This window comes from Gavialis gangeticus, unplaced genomic scaffold (assembly GCF_001723915.1).
Source record: "Gavialis gangeticus isolate Ggan-Ray unplaced genomic scaffold, GavGan_comp1, whole genome shotgun sequence".
Classification (NCBI taxonomy): Eukaryota; Metazoa; Chordata; order Crocodylia; family Gavialidae; genus Gavialis; species Gavialis gangeticus.
The window spans coordinates 59,412,847-59,433,852 of record NW_017729022.1 but is presented as its reverse complement, the minus strand read 5'-3'; the positions used below and the strand labels follow the sequence as shown (position 1 = coordinate 59,433,852).

Below are 21,006 nucleotides of genomic sequence, written 5' to 3'. Positions count from 1 at the left end.
AGCAACCGAGTTTTAGCCAATTAAGTTTACATAGGTCTCCCATAGTGGGACCGGGGAATGTATGGCACGAGATGCCTAGTAAACTTACTTCTGCTTAGAGGTGTGTGTGTGTGGGGGGGGAAGTCCTTTGTAAATCCAGATTAGAACTGGTCTGATAAATGCTGAGCTGGATGTGAGGGTTGATTAGCATTTGGAGCACAGATTCCCCATCATGCAGTGCTCCCCTGCTTCGCTGATCCCAGAATTCACTGCAGTCTCCGCTTCAGGCTTTCTGTTCTCCATCTCTCATGTAAATGAATGGTCATCCGGTCCCATCTCAGATGCAAATGAGACCTAGGGCAGTTGTTTCACTTTTGTCACCCTTATATGGAGGGTTTTAGGTGCATCTCTCACTGCACTTTAATCAGTTTCTGTTTAGGTAGAGGAGGACAGTGGGGAGGAATTCTTTGTGAGTCAGACAGTCTGTGTCCTGTGTTAGGGTTCCCCAAGAACATGGAGCTGAGAGGTAACAGCCAAGAAAGGCTTCATTATGTTCCTCTTGGACTACAGATGGTAGTGGTCAATTCTTAATGGTCAGGTCTTGAGATGGAAACACCATGAGACCAGGGATTATCTGTGTTGGACAGAGAAAAAGCTCAACCATAGTAGATTAGGTCAACCTGGTATTTATTAGCCAACACCAGAAACATAGGACACAGTCCTCTGAGTGGCAACCTCCACCCTTTCAGTTCTGATGTTCTGTCTGTAGTCACTTCATAGTCTAGCTTCAGCAATCCTTTGTTAGGTTGGATCTTTATATCTTCCTTTTACATATGTATTAACTCCTAATTTCCCTTTCAGCTGTCCTTCTGTGAGTACATGCTTACCACCTGATCAAACTGCATTTTCCCAGCTTTTTTGCTGTTTGTATCTTTTTTTCCTCGATAAACGTTTGCTTGCTATTTCTAATAAATGCACAGTCCTACTTGGGCTAAGCTGTCAGAAAGCTTTCAGGTGTTAGTTCACAGCAGGACCTGCTAACTTTTAATTTGCCTTTTTGCACCCAACAAGCTGAAATAAAAAAGTGGTATTACTGTATTAGAGAGACATCACCTAGCAATCAAGTCACATGTTAAGGTTAATGAAGAGCTCTCTTTTTAGGGGACTGGAAGATTATATAACAAGGCATGAGGACACTCTTGACAGGAACTGAAGCTCTACTTTCCTGAACACAAGCAAGCATAAGTAGTATTTTATTCAGGATGACAGAGTGTGCTTACATACCTGTCAGAGACATTGCTTGAACTTGACCAAGTATCTTAAAGCATAGATGACCGGGACCTACCACTCTGGTGAATGCTCATGGGGGGAGCTTGACCAGCTCTATGATAGAGATAGGAAGTGGAAAAATGCACATACTTGCTATAAAGGAGTCACACGGTCACTAAAACACAGCTGCTGTTAAAATAGAGTATGGAAGAGCCTAACAGCGCCCATCAGCAGGAGTCAGCAACTAGGAGAAGGGAACGGAATAATATTTTCCGATCACCTGCCTCAGTTCCTGCAGCCTGGGGCTGTTTAGTACAATGCACAGGTCTTGCTTGAGGAGTGAACCTGTGTAATCATCAACACCTAGAAGGAAACAATTTCATGAGAAAATGCAGAGCCAGGAATACCTTAATATTAAGCTTTGCTCTTGCATTGCTTCCCTCTGTGGCTGTCAGCAAGTTACTTGATGTTTTTGTGCCTCAGTTCCTCACCTGAGAAATGGGTTTAATAACACTAACCTGCCTCAGCAATTAAGCTGTGCAGATTCATGCATCAACATTTATGAGGACTTTTGAAGGTGAAGAGCAATGTAGGCACACCACATCTTACTGCCTGGATTTTTCTTGGAGCTCTCCCACTCCTATACTTACCAGACGACCAGGGGGCTTTACTGACAATATCTGCATTACTGACATGAACTAGCACTTACATAGAATGCTCTGAAGTTGTAAAGCAAATGGAAATGTTTCATTTTATCACTGAATAGCTGACAAGCAAAATCTCTGGAAACTTCTCCAGGTCCCTGACCTCAGCGGGTGAAGCTGCAGTCTGTCTTTGCTCATTGCCTGCACCAGCTCTTTGTGGAGGGAGCTTTAACTTTGGATGCACAGTTAGCAGCCTGTTCTTGCTGTTTCTGCCAGCTCTTTAATCCTAGAATTTCCAAATGGGGAGCATACTTGTTCGGGTTGGGGGCCCAGAAGGTAAAACCGGCTATATATGGGATGATGTCATGGTCTAACAAAGACACCCCTCCCTTTGCAGCTGAGCATTTATGGTGGGGGCTGGTGTTAAATGTAGTCTGACATCATATGGCTCGAATGCTGTTTTTGATCCTGACAAAGGCAGACAGTTCAGTTCATTGCCAGCACTAGGCAAATTATAGGTGAAGCAGAAAAGATCAGAGAGTGTTTATGGTTCCCATCGTACTCATTTGGGGGCTGGGAGGATGAATTTAGGACAGGCATGTTTGGAAGGCTTGAGGCAGATACAAGCATTAAATAACCAGAGACTGCTGTAGCTGGGAATAGTTGGGACAATGGCTCTTTTATTGGCTGAAGAAACAGAAATGCGCTAAAAGACACAGTGCCAACTTGATCAAATAGATGGTTCTTTTCCTCCACACCCAACCCATTCCTCCCTTTTTCTGCTCTCTCCACTGGAAGACAGAGCTGCAGTTGGGGTGAAGTCACTGCATGGTCTAAGACACACTTTTACTAGCTCCGTCCCATTTGTCACATTAGGGAGGACATTTAGGATGCCTACAGTGACAAGGATTTCTGCTGACATTTTGAGAGAGCTGGCATTGTACCTTGATTCCTCAGTTGTTTTTGTTTCTCATAGGCATTTCTGCTCTGCTCATTATCTTAAAGGGTAGATGCTTCACCAATTCACTATTCCAGCCACAGAAAGATTTTCTCACATTTGTGTGTCGACAAGGAGGATCAGTCTTCTTTAAGTTCTTCCTCCATTTCCACCAATTTCCATTTTCACTCCATCTGGGCTGTCCCTTCATGGAAATCCTTTGCAGTGGGATCTCAACCCTGCCTTCACATGGCATTATGAAAATTCAGTCTCTGTTCTCCTCCTTCATGGATTTCTGTGCTTCTTCCTTGGTGACATTTAATTTAACCCTTTAAGTGGAGGCATTAACTCTCCTAAGCTGCCCACATACTTACCTTGGAGCCTCTGCGGCAATCGCCAAGTAGTTCACAGAAAGGCAGGCATTTTCTCTCCAGTCCTGCTGCTGCTGCTGTAGAGCCCTTTCCCGAAGGATGTGCTCTCTATCTCTGAGTTCCCCGGTGCAAGGTGAAGTTTCTTTTCTACCTGGGAGAAATTTTGCAATCTTTAAATTCTCCTTTGCCTGATGAAGGGCATGTGGGCCTGAAAACTTGCAAAAAAAAATTACAACCATTTAGCTGGTCTAATTAAATAAAAGATCACCTCTCCCCAAGAATTTTGTCTGCCTCTCCAGACTGTGGCACTGGAGCAGCTACCTCTTCCTACTGAAGACTTTAGTGTTAATGACAATTATAAATGGCACAAAGAATAGAGACAAAAGCACATTTCATCTTCCTCTTAATTTCATTTTCATGAATGGGGGGCAGGGCAGTGCTCCATTAAAACCACTGCATGCTAAACCCCTTATTATGGATATAAAGAGGTACAAAGTTGGGCTAATTTTCCACTGCCTCACATTTAGAGTGGCCACTTACCTGGGGCCAAAGGAACATGAAACACATGCCTAAAATCAGCACGGCAGCATTTTATATCTGCATTTTTAGTGGTGTTAATAATGGCCTAAAGAGCAAGGCAATGCACTCAGGTTGCTACAAATCGTAGGTATTTGGTGGCTTTTGAAGGTCACTAAGGAGAGGAAGGCTGGTCAGGGAGGAGGAGGTCAGGAATACACAAAGCTCAGAGTCCGGATGGAGATTCTCTTCTCAGCTGTGTCACTGATTCACCATGTGAGCTGGGGCAAATCCCTGCACCTCTCATCCTGTACTCAGACAGGCGTGAGAATGCTCCTGTGAGGAATTCTGTAGCTTAACTCATTAATGTTTGTAAAATGCTTTTGGATACTTGGGTGGAAGATGTTATAGGAATGCAAAGCATTTATAAAAGGGTCCGTTTCCTGTTTTTTACACTATAGGCCTTGCATAGTGTTTACACTTGGCCTATTTGGTTCAGTCATGCTAGCTAGAAGGAAGGACACTGCCCTGTAAAAAATAAATTGTATGCCCTATTTTTCCCTCTGTACTGACACCCAAACCTCCACCCCCATTCAATTTGTCTTTTGTTTCATTCATCATTTTGGTGAATGACTCTCACAGATTTATTTAAAATTAATTATTTCTCATTTTTTCCAGGCAACCATCTGGAGAAGTGCTGGAGATGGCTATTTAAGTCACAGCATTTGGAACACAGCAAACTGTAATAAGCACTCAGTCCAAATGATCTGAATACCATCAATTCAAGTCTCCCTATAAAGAACCCCCTCATAGCAATGGAAATGCGCACACAGCAGAATACTTACAAGTGACAGTAAAAGCTATAACAAACTGTGAAAAAATTCAAGTGTCTAGTACATAGCTTTGTTACAGGCAGGGCTGCAAATGTATCAAAGATGAGAAGAAATCTAGAAGAACATGAAGAAAGCCCCAAGCTAATAACATATGGCTGCAGCGCTCATTTGGGATACCTCTTAGCCAAAGACTTCAGTGCTCCAGAAATAAAAGCTAATGTTGCTGAAATTGCAAAATGCTTTTGTAACAACCGCTTTGCAGCAGCTGCTCTGAAGGAAGCAGGAGGAACCAAACTAACTTTCCAACAAGATATACGATGAAACTCAGTAGCAGCCTGTTTTGAGCAATATATTAAAAACTGGCCTAATCCGACGACAATTGTAACTGTAATAAAATAAATGGAACTGTTATAGCCAAATTTTCAACATTGAGCTAAAGAGAAATGTAGAACATATGCTGACTATCCTGAAGCTTATTTCTGTAGCTTTGAAAAAAGTGCAGGGAAATCACTTTTTTATTGCTGATACTGTTGAAATTTGAAATAATCCCTCCACAACACCAAATATAAATAAATTTCAGAGCTAAGGGTGAACCATTCAAGAAATATATGTTTGCTGATGAGGTTGTAAAGAAAGTCACGCCAGTGTACTGGTGGAAGTCCAAGCACCTGGATGAATCAGAGACTATTGAAGTGATAATCCAGTTTAACAGCAGTAGCTTCTGCAGGTGTAGGAAGAATATTGTCTTCCTTTGGACTAATTCATTCTAAATTGAGAAACTGCTTAGGAACTGAAAAAGCAGGAAAGCTTGTCTGTCTTTTTTAGTCTGTGAATAAACAGGAAGACAAAGGTGAAGACTGACTTTGCTGCATAACCCAGTATTTTAAGTTTCTCATGTTGACCTGGCTGAACTCACCTACTTAATTTTTCTTAAAAACACATTTCACATTTATAACTAAAATAGTTAAAAAAATAAATGCATATGCTTGTTATGTTAAAATAATTATACATGGTTGTTGAAGAAAAATATCCAAAATACATAACCTTGTTGCTTTAGTTAAATAAAACAATTTAAATGTCTGTTGTTTTTGGTGATGGTTGTTATTGTCCTCCTGATACAGTATGGCAGAAATATCCCCCAAATATCCATGATTATTCTAGTGAATTGGAGATAGCTCACCTCCCAATGACTTTACAAGTGTCTGCTTCAATTAGCTTTGGTACATACAATAATCAGATCATAATTTAGTTTTGTAATGTAGCTGCAAAATTAATCTGAAAAAATATCAAAATAAATCACTGCTTTAAAATGTATACTGTGTACCTTCTAAAAGTGAAATCTAGACCTATCTCTGAGTTGTGAATAATATGTATTAAGGTTATATCAAACAACAACAATGTGCATTTTTGTAGAAAACAATGACTAAATCAAGGCTTCCTGATCAGTTATTTAAATCACAATTTAAATCAAATCCACCCCGATAGGCAGCATCTCTTCTTCCCAAAAATTTCTGATTTTCCACAGGTGTTGTAAGTCCCATCTACAGGCTATCACATTTTTTATGGGGAATTAGTTCCTTGATGACAAGCAGCTGCCTAAAAGTGAATTCAAGCAAAAATGAATGCTATCAGAAAAAGGAAACATATAGAAGAACTACCAGCAACACTGACCTCCCCTTCTGTTGAAGTTATCAGTCCCCCTTCATCAGAATGACTCTTAAGTAGCCTTAAATGAGTAGGTAGTATCAGCTGGTAAATGTCTTCATCCACCTGAAGCTTGTGATGAAATAGTTCTTTCTTTCCATTTGAACATCTGACCACCCTGAGCCATCTTTGTTACCCAAGACAAAACTCCTTTAAGCTGTTTCTAGGACTGGAGTGGGAAGTAACATCAAGGCTACTGCTTTTGCAGAATGTGTCAGACCATGACTTCAGCAGGATGAACTGCTGAGAACTCATCACTCCTCTTAAGGAGTTATGACCTGGTCATAATCAAGGTCATATAGCCTTGGTCTTGGTCCTGATCTTCTGAACTGTCCATTAATGAGAACACAGCCATGGTAGTGGCCATGTTTCTGTCTATGACCCATTAAAACATCCACACTCCACTGAAACAATACAAAGTACAGAATGCAGGATGAATTGCATTAAAGCTGGAGATAATGTGTAATTTGGGGGTGTGATTTAGCTCTGGAACTAACTCCTGGAAGAAGAGTTTAGACCAGTGATTCTCAACCAGGTGCTACAACACCCTGGGTGCCTTGATACCTTTTCAAGGGTACTGCAGGATCCCAGGGCTGGATCCAGGGGGTGCTGCAGAGCAGGTGCACCACCTTTATGCTGCTGCCACTGCTGTCCCAGTGATCTGGATGCAGGGGGAGCCCCAGGGCAGCTTCTGCCCTGCTTCAGCCACAGGCTGTGGCTGTGTGGGCTGGTGGGCCAAGTAGGGGATAGTGCTGGCAGTGTACAGGTTTTTCCTCCCTGTACCTGCTCCTAGACAGCTGCAGGGGACCTGCAGGGAAGGGAAGGGCAGGGAGCAGGCGCAGGAAGAAGGACCCTATGCACTGCTGCTGCTGCCTCCGTCTAAGCCTGGAACCCCAGGCAGCTGCTCCCTGCTCTGGCCCCCATCCCACCCTCAGGTCAGCTGGTGACAGAGGCTGCAGTGTGGGGGAGGGGGGTCCTCACTTCATGTGTCTGCTCCCTACCTGGCTCAGTATTTCTTAATGATCCAAGGGCTCCAGCCACACCTTGTTCCCATCCCCCATGGTCTGAGGGGCAGTGTGCTGCACCCCCCTTTAGTGAATCCTGGATCCACCCATGTGGGATGCTACACAATGGTAGCACTGTTATGTGTATCCATATGATTCACAAGATGAAGCCAGAGATTTCAAACAGGAATCCATGGCCATTTGTACAGACCACAAAATTAGCCTTTAAAGCAGGTTAATGCCCTTTTGCACCGCTTCAATGGTGCAGCTGTTTGCACGTGTTGGCAGTGTAAAGCGCGTTAATGACTTCGAGATGCACCAAAATAAAATATCTCTAAGGTGGTTTAGTTTGCTGCAGAGGGAAGCAGCAAGCCTCGTTCATTTCAGGGGCTGTGCAGGCAGCCCGGTGGCAACCTATACAGGCAGGCTCCACTGAAGGAAAAAAAAAAGTGGGGAACCTGATCTTATTTTTTCCCCTCCCCAGAGCCTGCCTGAGCTGTGCAGGGGCCCAGTGCTTCCCTCCGCAGCTGCGGTGCCCTCCGAGACTGCTCAGGCCAGATGCTTGCAGGCAGGTGCCACTTGGGGGGCACCACTGCTGCCATGGAGGGAAGCACCAGCCCCCACAGCTCAGGGACTGCTGGGCCCACTAGCAGCTTGCCCTCCCCCACCCACCACCAGAGAAGCAGGTAAGGGTCCACCCAGCCCTTGTGCACACACCATGGGACATTACTTTGCCCTAAACTGAAGCGGTGTCTTTAAAGATCTACCGCTTCAATTTAGGGAGAATTAAACAGAAGTAAACCCCCTGTGGCGTGTACAAATGCCCCATAGTGTTAAAAACATTCTGACCTATTGTGGTCTTCCGAGTCCTTTGCAACAGAAGAATTGCTTTATTATATTTCCATCAGTAATGTAATGGGGGGAAGAGTGAAGCACCATCCCTGGGCACCAAACTATGAGGGAGCACCAGAATCCTGCCCCAGGAGTCCTTCCCACAGTAGAGGCAGCCCTGTGTTGCCTGGCTATAGGAGTTGGGCACTGCTGCCCTGCATCCTGGGCAGTGCATATTGGGGAGGGGAGCAAGTGGAGTGATACACCTTCCCACCAGGGAGTTTTTCTTACAGCAGACTTGAACCTAGAAGTATCTGGGGTGGAGGGGAGCAAATGGGGCCAAAAAACTCCTCCACTGGGCTACTGCCAGGGGACTCTCTCTACCATTGTTGCTCAGGCTTTCTGCTCAGGGAAGGCAACTGTTAACAGCTACTGCTGCCACCGCTGCAGAGTCCAGGCAGGTAAGAGTAATTCCTTGCCCGGGAGGGCCTTCCATCACCCATTCTACTGAAACATCATAACAAGAAAGAAATATGAAACATCATAACAAGAAAGAAGCATAACTCAACATCCTGCTTACCATCAGACAACTCTGAGGTAAATAGACTGTGTCAACTTTTACCTGAGCCTATTTTGCATAAAATGTACTTTTTCCAACCAACAGATCTTGCACTACCTTTCAGCTCTCCTGTGAAATATGAACTTTCGTTTTGACCTGGGAGAAATTTTACAATCTTTGCACTCCCCTATACCTGAGGAAAGGCACATGTGCCCAAAAGCTTGCAAATAAAGAATTTTTTTTTGCAACCAGCTAGTTGGTCTAATAAAAGATATCACCTCCCCAAGAGTTCTGCTTACTTTTCCTGGAGACCAGAACAGCTACAACCTGTATCCCTGAGCAGGTAAGACTTTCTTTTTCCCCTCCCCTACAGTGGTCAGCATATACCCTGCTCCTGCCTTGGCCATTGAATGAGCTTGCTACACCTTTGAGTCCTGTAGTCAAAAAACAAGTGAAAACTACGAGCTGGCATTTTCCAAGGGGTGTCTTGAATCTAAAAAGGTTGAGAACCACTGGTTTAAGCTAATGCAGACTGACCAAAGCACACTGCAAGACCTTCCTTTGAGAGAACATTTTCACCAGAGCAAGAATGAAGAGGGAAGGAAAGAGAAAAACTACAAAGATATATCTCAAAGAGACCTCCTTGTACTAAATAATAGAGAGTGTTTTATGAAGTGAAACAGAGAACTCTAAGCAGTTCAAATTTACATGTGAAACAGATATGATGGTGATGGGTATTACAGAAACCTACTCTTTTACAGATGGTTAGTTAGACAAGTATTAAATATAATCATGACTAATTAAAAACTAAGCTACATTTTTCAAAACAAATAGAAAAAAATACATTTTCAGATACAGTATCCCTCCTTACTTTGTTGCAAGTTTTCACTTACTGATTTACAGAATTTAATCATTTGCAGTGGGTGTTTGAGGCATTAGTAAAACCTAGCAATCTGTTTGGCACATTGTGCATAAATTCAGTTTTTTTGGCAAATACCTTTTACAACAACAATCAAACCTAAGTCAGTTACTCCAGGTTTCTCAAATTAGCTTCCTTAGTTAAAACTGCAGTAGCATCCCAAAGTCAGATCGCTCCACATAAACACTGGAATATTGGATTTGTTATCCACTGCAGACATCCTGATCACTAGCTGTTCCTTGGGGAAGACAATTATATGCTGCAATAGTCCCATATGGCTATTTTAGCCTTACATTTTAAGGGAAAGTATTTTTGTGACTCTTGCTTGAGCTCCACCTGCTGGTAACTTGAGGCAAACCTTAGCTATGTAATCTAGTCAGTGCTGACTGTGATTTGATTTATAACAAATCCTGACTTCCCCTGACTGGATGAAGTTCACAGGGGTTGTTGCTACAAATTAACATTGATCGTTAGACCAACTGGCTCAGGAACTTGCATTAGCAGCCAGTGTTAGCTGAACAGCCACATCAGCATGCACACCTTTAGATGAATTTTGGCAAACATGCTTCAGATCAAAAGAAAATGAGATAGTACATTAGTTAGCACCTGCATGGTACCTCAGGGGAAATGCTTTAAAAGAAGTAAGTCTCTGCTATGTTTACTTAATGTATGTAGCAAAACCCCCCCCACCAACCCACCTCTGTGATAGCATTCTTGTCAAAGGGTGGGGGTGACAAGTCTGCAGAACAGAAGACTGAGGTGGGATTTGATAGTAGCGTTTAACTGCCTGAAGGATGGTTACGAAGACGCTGAAGCTAGACTGTTCTCAGTGGTGGCAGATGACAGAACAAGGAGCAATGGTCTCAAGTTGCAGCAAGGGAAGTTTAGGCTGGATATTAGGAAAACCTTTCTTGCTAGGAGGGTGGTAAAGCACTGGAACGGGTTACCTAGAAAGGTGGTGGGATCTCCATCCTTGGAGGTTTCTCAAGACAGGGCTTGACAAAACCTCAGGGATGGTTCTGCTTTGAGCAGGTTGGACTAAATGATTTCCTGAGGTCCCTTCCAGCCCTAACTTTCTATGATTTTAAGTTGAAGAGCCAAATGTAGCGCAGAAGCTGTGGTCTCAGTGTCATTGCCCTATAGACTCTGCAAGTACACACAGCACCATCCTGGTTATGATGCTGCCTGTGCTGAAAGCAGTACAGGTGACAAGACAGGTTGGCTAATCCTATTCTCTTCATATCTTTTAGCAGCTCCTTGGATAAGGTAGGACTGGTCAGATTTCAGCATGGCATTTGGGCAGCCAGTACACTCTTTACCAGATCTCACCTGGCAAACACATCAACATGTTCCACAAAATCCTTTTCAACAGGGTGACAATTTGGGGCATCTGCCCATGTACAGCTCAGGACCTCTGCTTGATGAACTTGCTGTATTGCTGAATGATTCAGTGTGGGTAGAATCCACCAAATGCTGTTGGGGCTGTGTCACATTCCTCCCAAACTGCAACAATGGAAAGACCTTGAACCTTAATTGCTTCTGTTCAAATGGGAATGCCTTGGGATCATGGTACATCCCAGGTAAAGCTAGTTTTCTCCAACTTCACTGAAGGTGGCAGCAGGGGGTTAGAAAGCAAAAGAAATTTTGGTGTTAATGATGGGTCTTACAAATTACAAAGAGCCCCAGAGCTTCAGAAAGAACTCAGAGGGACTTGCAAAAATACCAGAAACAGAAAGGTCTGTTTTTGTAGAAAAGGTCTGACTGAGGGACTGTAACAGGGTGGTCTGGCCCTATAAGGGAGGCAGGCTCCCCTGGGATAGAAATCCAACTGTGGGTGATTACCAGGCAGTTAAGAGCTCCAGGGAAGAAAGAGCTAGGAAAAAATGGTTTGCTGGTTGGTAGGATGCTGATGCCCAGAGGAGCTTCCATCTAGGAAGGCCCTCTCCTACCACCTGGGAAAGGCTAAAGGTTTACTAACTTATTTGTTTGGACCTAGGATTATTGTTTTATGTTATGAGGACTGGCTGAGGGGCTCCCAAGTGAGGCTGCCAGCACCCAAGCCTGCTTATGGACTATTGCTTGGACTTTTAGGATTTTCAAGAAGGAAAAGCCTGCCTACACTGCAGCAGGCTTGACTTGACCTGCTTGCAAGCAGCTGCCAAGGATGAAAGAAAATGGCTGCGTAGAACAGAGCAGTGTAAATAAACTCTCTGTATTTTGTAGGATAAGTCATGTGCAGGAGAAGGCAGGTTGGACTCCCTAGGGGACTCTGAGCTAAGCCCAAAGAATGCTTTGGCTGGAAAATGCATACAAGCAGACATCAGCATCTGCATACTTCCTGTGCTAGTAAAGGCAAAGAGTGATTGGTTTTGGAATCCTTGCAAAGTCTGTGGCTGGGTTTGCCTTCTGTGCTGAGTCCCTGAAGAGGTGATTTGCACGCCAGGTGCCTAGCTGATTGGAACTTATATTACTGGAGGGCAGCTGTCCTGGGCCCTTTAACCAGCCTAATAACATTGCACAGTGGCATGTCAGCTAAAAATCATGCTAATAACCTACTGCACTGTAAGTTTCACAAAAAAACCATGTGCCAGTGCTACTGCACGGTAAATGTAGTTACTGTGCATTCAGTTAGTATTTCATTAAGGAAGCACTAAATTAAATGCACAGTAACTATGGCACATTAATGAATGTGTAGATGTGCCCATAGTGTGCTAGAATACATATAGCAGCCTGGTGTGTGCCCAGCAAAGGGAGCTCTACTTTGGACCAGTTTGGGCAAAAGGGCTTTATCCAACTGCATTCCAGTAATGACCAATCTGACTTCTTTGTTAAAAATCAGAAGTATATGTTAAAGAGCCAAAAAATTAAAATTCTTGGTTACTGGGTATGTATCCACATCATAGCCCCTACAACTCCCTTTCCACAGTTTCTCAGTCTTGCTGGGACAGTATGTCCTGCTCACCTACTCCTACTCCTGCTTCAGCTGCATTAACTTGGGAGGCATTAAAGACGCTTCAAATTGCTGTTTCTCTTAAGCACATGGAAAACCCAGGTTTTGAGTGTGGTAACAGGAGCACCTCCAGGGCATCCTCTACCTCATGTCCAGGGTTGAATGAGTGGAGGGGGCTTGTTTCTTCAGAAATATGACTGAGCTCTCTGCTACTGTGGCATAGACACGTGCTTCATCTTGTCACTGCGAAAATGTAGCCTCTCGCTACTGCTGAAGCTAGTGTGAAGTCTTTCATATGTGCTACTTGGAACAAATGATCCTTTACGGTACAGGGTTTGCTTGCCACTGAAACGTGTCAAAAGAACTGCTATGTAATGCTTCACCTAGAAATGGCCCAAAGCTATGTTTGTTCCTGTCACTTCCTTTACATCTGTCAGGTATTTGGAAAGTGTTTTTTTCCAGCTGACTTCTCAAGTGTACCTTGTACTGTTCTGCATTTAGATTTGTTCTAGGAACTTAATATCTCTACAATCTTGCAATTAAATCTCCCACTGCATTCCCCCTCCGCTCCCCCCTCACTTTGCTTTAGTCTGTCTATGCATTTTTCTTCCTGGCATAATCAAAATTATGGCCTTGCAATGTATTCCCTCTGTAAACTGATTACTGAAATGATAGCAATCCAAGTGATCAAGTATCAAGGGTCTTTCCAATGATGTTAAGGCCCTCAACCATATCTATAGTATGGCTTTTTCAAACATTCTCTCCAGAAATAAACTGTCATCTCCTATGCAGCCAGTCTTCTTGGAACAAATTGGAAAGGAATTAACACTAACTGGTCCCTATTCTACATATTCTAAATATTCCCTCTTGTGTAAGAGAGAATCAGAAGCAGAAACTGAAAATGCCTTAACTAATGTTAACTTCTATTAAACATGGGAGAGGAAAACATGATGCGAAAGAAATCATACTTTCAACTGTAATAGCTCTCAGCATACCCCTTTCTCTGAACCAGGGGTGCTCAACCCCCAGCCTGCAGACCAGATCTGTCCCTGGTGCCCTGTCATCTAGCCCATGGGGCTTTCCAGGGGTCTGTGGGGAGCCCTACGAGCTGTAGCTCTGTGCACCACATCAGACATGCAGGATGACGCAGGACCCCAATCCCAGTGGGCAGGAGTGGTGTGGGGCCCTGGGGCCCTGATCCCAGTGGCGCAGGGCCCAATCACAGCAATGTTGGGGTAGCCCTGTGCCACTCATTTGGTCCATGAAGCCAAAAAATTAAGCCCTATTTCTTCTCTCCAGTTTTTTAGAAACGGATACAGACTAGAGATTGTTAACTGCTGCAACGTGTTAGTACCTTTCACTTTATTGTTAGACAGCTCTACGAGGAATAATTTGACTCTACTGGAGTCCATACACTCACGTTCTGAACTGATTAACTCTTTTGTTGCAGACATGCGAGGCTTATGTATAAACATTGTTCTCTTTTTACATCTGTTGGCTTGGAGTGTTTGCAACCCAAATGTGACAATACAACTTCATCAACTTTGTTGGAGTGTCAACTAGTTAGACACGATCTAACCGCTACAATGTGTTAGTACCTTTTAAGCAAACCGAGACTGACTTGCAGGCCTCGGGGTTAGAGCTGACTGTTTGCTTGTGTATTGTCACCATTTTTTCATGTGAAACCTGACTTGTTCCACAACATTTTCCACAGAATGTTCACGTTCATTGGATTTTTGTTCCTGTTTTCAGTTTTTTTTAAAAATCATTTGTTGTTTTCAAAACCACTTTTATTGGACACTGAAACATTTTACCAAAAATGGGGGGAGGTTAGGTTTGTTTTTAGGTTTCCTGCCAAACAAGCAAGCAAACAAACTCTATATTATATTTATGTATTTACTTATTGGAGGTAAATACATGCTTGTAAGTGGCATGTCTGTCTATGCTGGTAGTGCTACATTTTTGATCTGGGTCAAACCCTGTGACAAGTTGCCCCACCAAGAGTGCCGCATCTGTCCACACCCTTTGAGTAGCTGTATTGGGAGCAGTGGAGTGAGGAAAGGCAAGTGTGCAATGAGCATGACTACATGGTAAATGCTAATGACTTTCTCATACCCCACTCCCCAAATTCTTCCACAGTCCTCATGACAAGCTGCCAGGGGTAGCTGTCACTACTCAATACTCCCCACATCTCCTACCCTGCTCTTGTATTTTGGTCACCCTCCATCCCAGTACCCAAGTTACTCTAAAACCCAACATCTAGCTTCCCTCAAACTCACCCTTTTCTCTCCATTCTTTGCAGCAAGGTCCTCTGCCTCCTTGCTAAAACTCCCCTGGCACCAGGTTAATAATCAGGAAGGATTGCTTTCAGATTTAAAAACAATCCTGGTCCAGCCCCAGGCTGTGCCCACCCCCTTGCCCTAGGCTGGGATCAAGGGGGAGGCTGAAATAACTCCCAGGGCTTTGGGGCTTAGAGCATCTCTCCCCCCCACAATTTCTCTCTGTACCACATGCACTGGTGATGAGCTCCCTGGGCTTGTTGCCATGGCAATAGCTGATATAAAGTGCTCAGCCTTAATGGCATTTTGATTGGTCGGTGAAGGTCCCTCCCCTCTGGAGAGGGTGAAGTGCGGGGGCTCCCTGAGCCCTGGGGAGGCTGGAGGGAAGCCAGTTCGGAGTCATGTATGAGAGGGAGATGGGGGTCTTTTGCAGCAGCAGCGGTAGGTGAGGCAGAGAGCCTAGGTTCATGCCCTCCTCGCGCACACGCACAGCAGCAGCCAGCAGCAAGTTGCTCTTTTCTCCCTGCTCCCATCTCCTGGACTGCTTCATTGCCTCTCTTCTTTGGGTCTCCTCACCCGACACAAGCAGCAGTGTTGTGAGAGAGGACAGCCCAGAATTTCTCTGTGGGAAACAAGACTTGTGCTCAGCCGCAGCAGATACGGAAGGCAGCAGCAGCAGCATCCCATAGGAGCTCACGTGTGGGGAGCGAGGTAGGTAGCACGTCCTAGGATGATTAGCTGTGCAGAGACCTTTCAAGTGGTGCTCAGGCCAGCAGCGCCCCATCTGATACCCTGCGCCTGGTTTTGCTAGCTCATTGCTCTGAGTTGCAAGTTCCCCTGGATCTAAGGTGTCCTAGACTGATGTCCGATGCTTCAGATGAGTCCGGTTCCCATTTTGGAACCACAGTTAGGCATCTGACCCCTACTGAACCTAGTCCTGGAAGGGTCAAGCTAATATTGCTTGCCGCTAATGGCATGTGCCAGTATATCTAGCTCCTAGGGTCTTCCGTAAACTAGTCTTCTGCATGTGCTTGCAAGCTTTCACTCACTCAAACTATGCCGATGCAATGGAAGGCAGCTTGCTGCGGAGTGTGTAAGACCCTTGCGAGCTCACTCCCATTTCTGCTCCAGGACTTCTGCCAAAATAGATTTTGCCCAGTCACTTGTGCCTGGTACTTGATGGGGGCACCCTTGCAATCTGCTATCAGGTGCATAGCTTGAGCTGCCTTAGTAACCAGCACAAAAGATCCTGGGAGGAGTGGTGCAAGTGACTGGGTGTGGTGGGTATTTAAAAGATTTGGAGCCCCTTTGAGAGAAGGTTACTGGAAATTCAGCTGGAACGGGGCTGACTTTTTTTCACCTTTCAGAAGGCACGAAAGTAACTTAAAGTTAGAAAAAGAAGCTTTGGAAACATGAACACAGCAAGGCATAAAGTGGGGTTCATATCAACACAGTCTTGGTGTAAAGCTGACACCTGCTCTAATCAGAATCCTGTTCTCAGCATCTTCCAGTCGAATCTGTTTGTCCCTGATAAGTGCTGAACACTGTTGCCCCTGCAGAGGTGGGTGTTACCGGAGCAGGAGCTGGGTTCCAATCCACCTCATGTCTTGGCAACAATATGTTCAGCTGGGATCCCATTTCTAAGTCCTCAGTGTTATGTACCAAATGGAGAGGAAGCAGAGTGAATTTTAAAGTTGGGTTGGGCTGCACAGGCCAAACAGATAGAAAAATCAATCTATTAATCAGTGAGCCTGGGATATATCGGGTCTTCTAGAACTGAGAGGGGAAATTGGGCATGGTGTGGGCCATTCATACTGTGTCACTTTTTGGACTGTAACTTCACTTTCATATTTTGAAGGCAAATAAATGGGGGAGTTGCCCAACCATCCTATGCCCGCCCTCGGGATCTTGCAGTAGCTACCAGTCAGGTTCTTCTGCTTCAGCTGTTGTTTTGTTTGCCCGCTGGTGTCACTTCTTAGCATAAAATGCTCATGGCTCTATGCCGTGCCTCCTGACACCTTTAGGAACTTGTCCTAGTGGGCATGTCCTCCCTTGGATTGCTCAGTTAAGTGGCTATGGCAGAGAATACAGGTGCATGTGTTATGCCTAAGAAGGGGTTTTCATGCCATAATCCATGTTTGAAAGCACTGGTATTGCTGAGAGAGGGTGGATAAAGAAGCAGCTAGTTTAGGGGAGTCTTCTTTCTCATTTCAAGCCCCAGCCTGAGCTAGGTTTCCTAGCACAGAGGTCTGATTCCTTCCCCCACCATGAGGTGCTCTGTCATCCTTTACTGTAGGCTGGGGGACAGATGACATTCTGTTTTGAGCTGCAAGCTCTCTCCTCTCCACACGAGATCTGCCGTCATCCCGTGGCTTTTTTTTTGGTCAAGTGATCTATATGAGGCATCCAGAAATTAGGCTGATGGTAGCACTTCAGAGGCAGCATATTCTGTCCCAGGATATGAAGAGAGTCATGCCTCAGGCTGTTGAATGGTTTCTTGCATTGGCTGATGCTAAGAGGCTCTGCATGGGGTTCTGGCTAGTTTATTCTCAGTTAGAAGGAAAGTGGACCTAGCAAGGGGGAAGTGTCAATCATCTGAAAGCAAAGGAAGATCTCCTCAAGGACTTAACAAAGGAAAAGGGATGCCAAGGAGGCTGCACAAAGGTCAATTTATAGAAACAAGACAGAAGACAATGGGCAGGACTGGAATCCAGGAGAGTCTATGTGAGATAAATCCATCTGCTTTCTCCCCACCTTGAACTAGGCTCTAGAGGGAAATAGATAAAATACCCAGGTCTCAGCCAATAAGGAGAAGGAGGAGAGATTCCTCCCCAGCCCCAGGTCTGACAATTCATTGTTTATCCCTGCACAAGCATGCAAGAATTGCTTGTAATTTGAGACCTAATCCTGTGAATCTGAGGTGACCAAAATTGTAACTGATAGGGTTGAAATGAATGCCATGTTCACTCTCACATTTCCTGCTGATAGTCTATTAGCGGGAGAGTAGGAGGCTCTTTTTTTGCTGGAGGGATTCAGTAGGCAGACTGGGTGGGGAACAAACAGATTAGTTCCACATGCTTGCTTCTGATTAAATTTGATCGCATCCATTGCTTGAATATAAACAATCAGCAAGATCTATATGAAATCAACTAATCTGATACCAAACCAACTAACCCTTGTCATAGAAGCTGGAGATGGAAGCAATCTGCCAGGTCATATCTTATCCCTTTCTCCACTTGCAGCTGCTAGAGAATTGTTCAATACAGCACATTCTCTAGTGCTTTGTCTAATCAGTTTTGAGTAACTCGGTGATAAGGCTTCTGCCACCTTGCCTTGGGAAACAATTATGTAGTCTAATACAGCAGAGCTCACTGTTACCAAAAATCACACTGATCTTCAGCTTCAATTTCTTTTAAATAGTCTCAGTTGCAACCTTATCCCTAAATTATCTTTAATAATTACTCACAACCCTGTGGTTACTGGCAACCAGATCCAGCAGAGAGAATAATTTTAGCATATCCTTGGGGCTGGCTACTCAGGAGGGGTTTTGTAAATGCTTTCATAAAATCCCAACAGTATGACATCTGGTTTTCAATCTACTTCCCTTCATGGGTAAGATCATTTAATACATCCATAGACTGAATGTGTTACAAGCAAAAGAGTTAAAGAAGGCCTAACAGTGGGACCAGAGGATATGGATGACACAACAGTGCAAGAGAGAGGGATTCTTGCTTCCTTTTCAGATACGAAGGATGCTGGGGAAATTCAGATGCTGTCCTTCTAGATCTGAGTAGGGTGCAATGATGTTACATCACTATCACAGGGCATGATATATTTTTGGAGGAGTACTAACAAACTAAGAAAAGGACAGGCAGCAGGCTGTTGTGCTAGGAACAGAGGCTGTGTCTCAGGTGATTTGGTGTAGGGACATGAGAGAGAATAATGGGCTGCAGTAGCTACAAGAGTAGAGGGCAACTTTCTCCCACCAACTAATAGTGAAGGGGTGAAGCTCATAGAATAGTAAGACTCTCTATAGGTAGCATTAGATGTGGGATTTACACAAGTGCTCAACTTTGACTCCATGGGAGCAGAGTTTGGCCAGTGCGCAAGCATTTCACCACTGATTTTGGTGACTGCAGAAGGAGGGTGATGCTGGGTGCTCTTGAAAATCCATGCAAAATTACCCTTTGCTGTGACTTGTGCCCAAATGCTGTTTGCCTTGTTTTCAAAGCCTCTTCTTCCAGGCCTGAGGGTTTTTGTTTTGGTCACCAAAGCCTGCAGTAGTCAGAAGTGAAAACATAACCAAATGCTGTCTGTGCACAGCTCAGACCTGACATACATGCAGTTCCCATTGTCTTCAGGAAAAGTGGAGGTTGAACCTGTTTAGGAATTTGGGCTCCTGAATTTACACCTGTCTGTGAAACAGCAGGGAAGTATTTTGGGGAGGGCTGGAATCAAAAAGCCTGGAGTGTGTTTTAAGCCTTGACACAAATATCCCTTGGTAGCAGATAGTGGTCAAGCAAACATTTTCTCACCTTTTCCTGCCAGCATGCATCACTCCAATGGGAAGGCAGAGAAGGAGGGTTTGGTCTCTGTCACCCAGTCAGCTCTTGGTCAAGAGAGAGGCCAAGGAGCTAATTTGTGCTGAAGGCCTAGCTAGGATTTTGTGTCTGGATTTCACAGGGCTACGCTGGTTTGAAAGAGAAGCATCACTCTTGGATTGTGTGTGAAGTCTAACAAGAAAAAAAAAACAGCTGTTCAAGGTAAGCCCTACTTTGTTGAAGGGCATTCTGTGAAATGTTTAAATAACTTTAGATGCAGTGCAGCTGGTAAAAGTTTAACACCTGAGACCGCAGTCAAAAGGAACAAAAAGCAGAAGTTATAAACCTGAATATAATAAAGGAAATTTGGCTTCTTTGGTGAAAAGTCTCAGTTCCATTTAGATGGGTCTAGGCCAGTGCTCTGGGGCATCAGTTGGCTCTGTACCCTCCAGGGTACAGTGCCAAATAGCATCTAAGGAGGGCATTGAACTAGGCTGGAGTGGAGCATTGCTAAGCATTAAACTAGGGCAAAGCTGAGCTTTGAAGCTGATGCAATAAGAATTCAAGCAAAGCTGGAAAGGCATGGGACCCTTCTGGTGAAATAATGATTACGTATCAGGAAGCATGGTAGAGATTTTCATATCGACACTGACTTTAATCCACCTATATTTGCTTCTCTCTCCTTCCTCTGGCAGTCATGCCTCATTTCTTGGATTGGTTTGTGCCAGTGTATCTAATGATCTCCATTCTCATCTTGGTGGGCTTCGGAGCTTGCATATACTACTTTGAGCCTGGACTGCAGGAGGCCCACAAGTGGAGGACACAGAGGCCAATCATGGAACGAGACCTTCGGAAAACCCTGATGATTCGGGATAACCTCGCCTTTGGAGTGCCTGAGGTGTAGTAATCTGCTTACAAGGGCATGTGGAGTGTTTTGAGAAACTAAGTCAAGCAAACCCTTTTTTGTGCAGCCAGTAGCCTGGGCTGGATGTATGTTTCAATTCACTTAGGAGGATCTTCTGATGTACGGTGACTGGAGTGGGGTGGTGAGCTTTCACTTCATTCTTTGCTGACCTGGGTCTGTCACCTTTTTCCTCTTCTGCATTTCTAAAGCAAAGTGTGTGCACTACTGCTAACTCAGGATTTACAGGGTCAACCCTAAATGACGTGTTCATGGTCCGTTAGTCAGCAAAGGATCTCTTGCACCTTCCTTTGACTCAGATTTGTGGATCCATGAATGACAAAAGTTCTGTACTATTCTTTATTCAGTCGAGGATCCTCTGCACCTACTCATAACCTGTAAAATGAAAAGTCTCTGCAGAGGGACCCAGGGGTGACAGATCAGCTTGAGACAGGACATGGAACCTTTTACTCCTAAATCACTGGATTAGATCTAGCTCTGTTTGGCTGAGTCTGAAAGTTATTCCCATCTGATGCCTCTGGTGATTTTACATGAATTAAACTTGGTGGGTCTCAGCCCACTTTCTCATGTAGAAGTGCGTTTCAGAGAAATCACCACTGGCACTAAACTGGCAACTTTGCTGACTGTCTGGGTAGTCAGGCCAAGGGCTGACTGAGCCCTGGAGACTGAACCCCCTTCTCACTGCTAGCAGCAGTCACAGGAGGTCAGGATTGAGACAGGGTGAGGGAAGATCATATAGCTGTACGTC

The 21,006-nt window shown here is 44.5% G+C and overlaps 1 long non-coding RNA gene across 1 annotated transcript; it reads left to right on the top strand.

Moving 5' to 3' along the window:
- The first annotated feature begins 15,153 nt into the window (after positions 1–15,153).
- LOC109295930 lies at positions 15,154–21,006 on the top strand. The gene is made up of 3 exons (XR_002096863.1): positions 15,154–15,506; positions 19,479–19,558; positions 20,032–21,006. It is a non-coding gene; the product is annotated as an uncharacterized LOC109295930 (long non-coding RNA).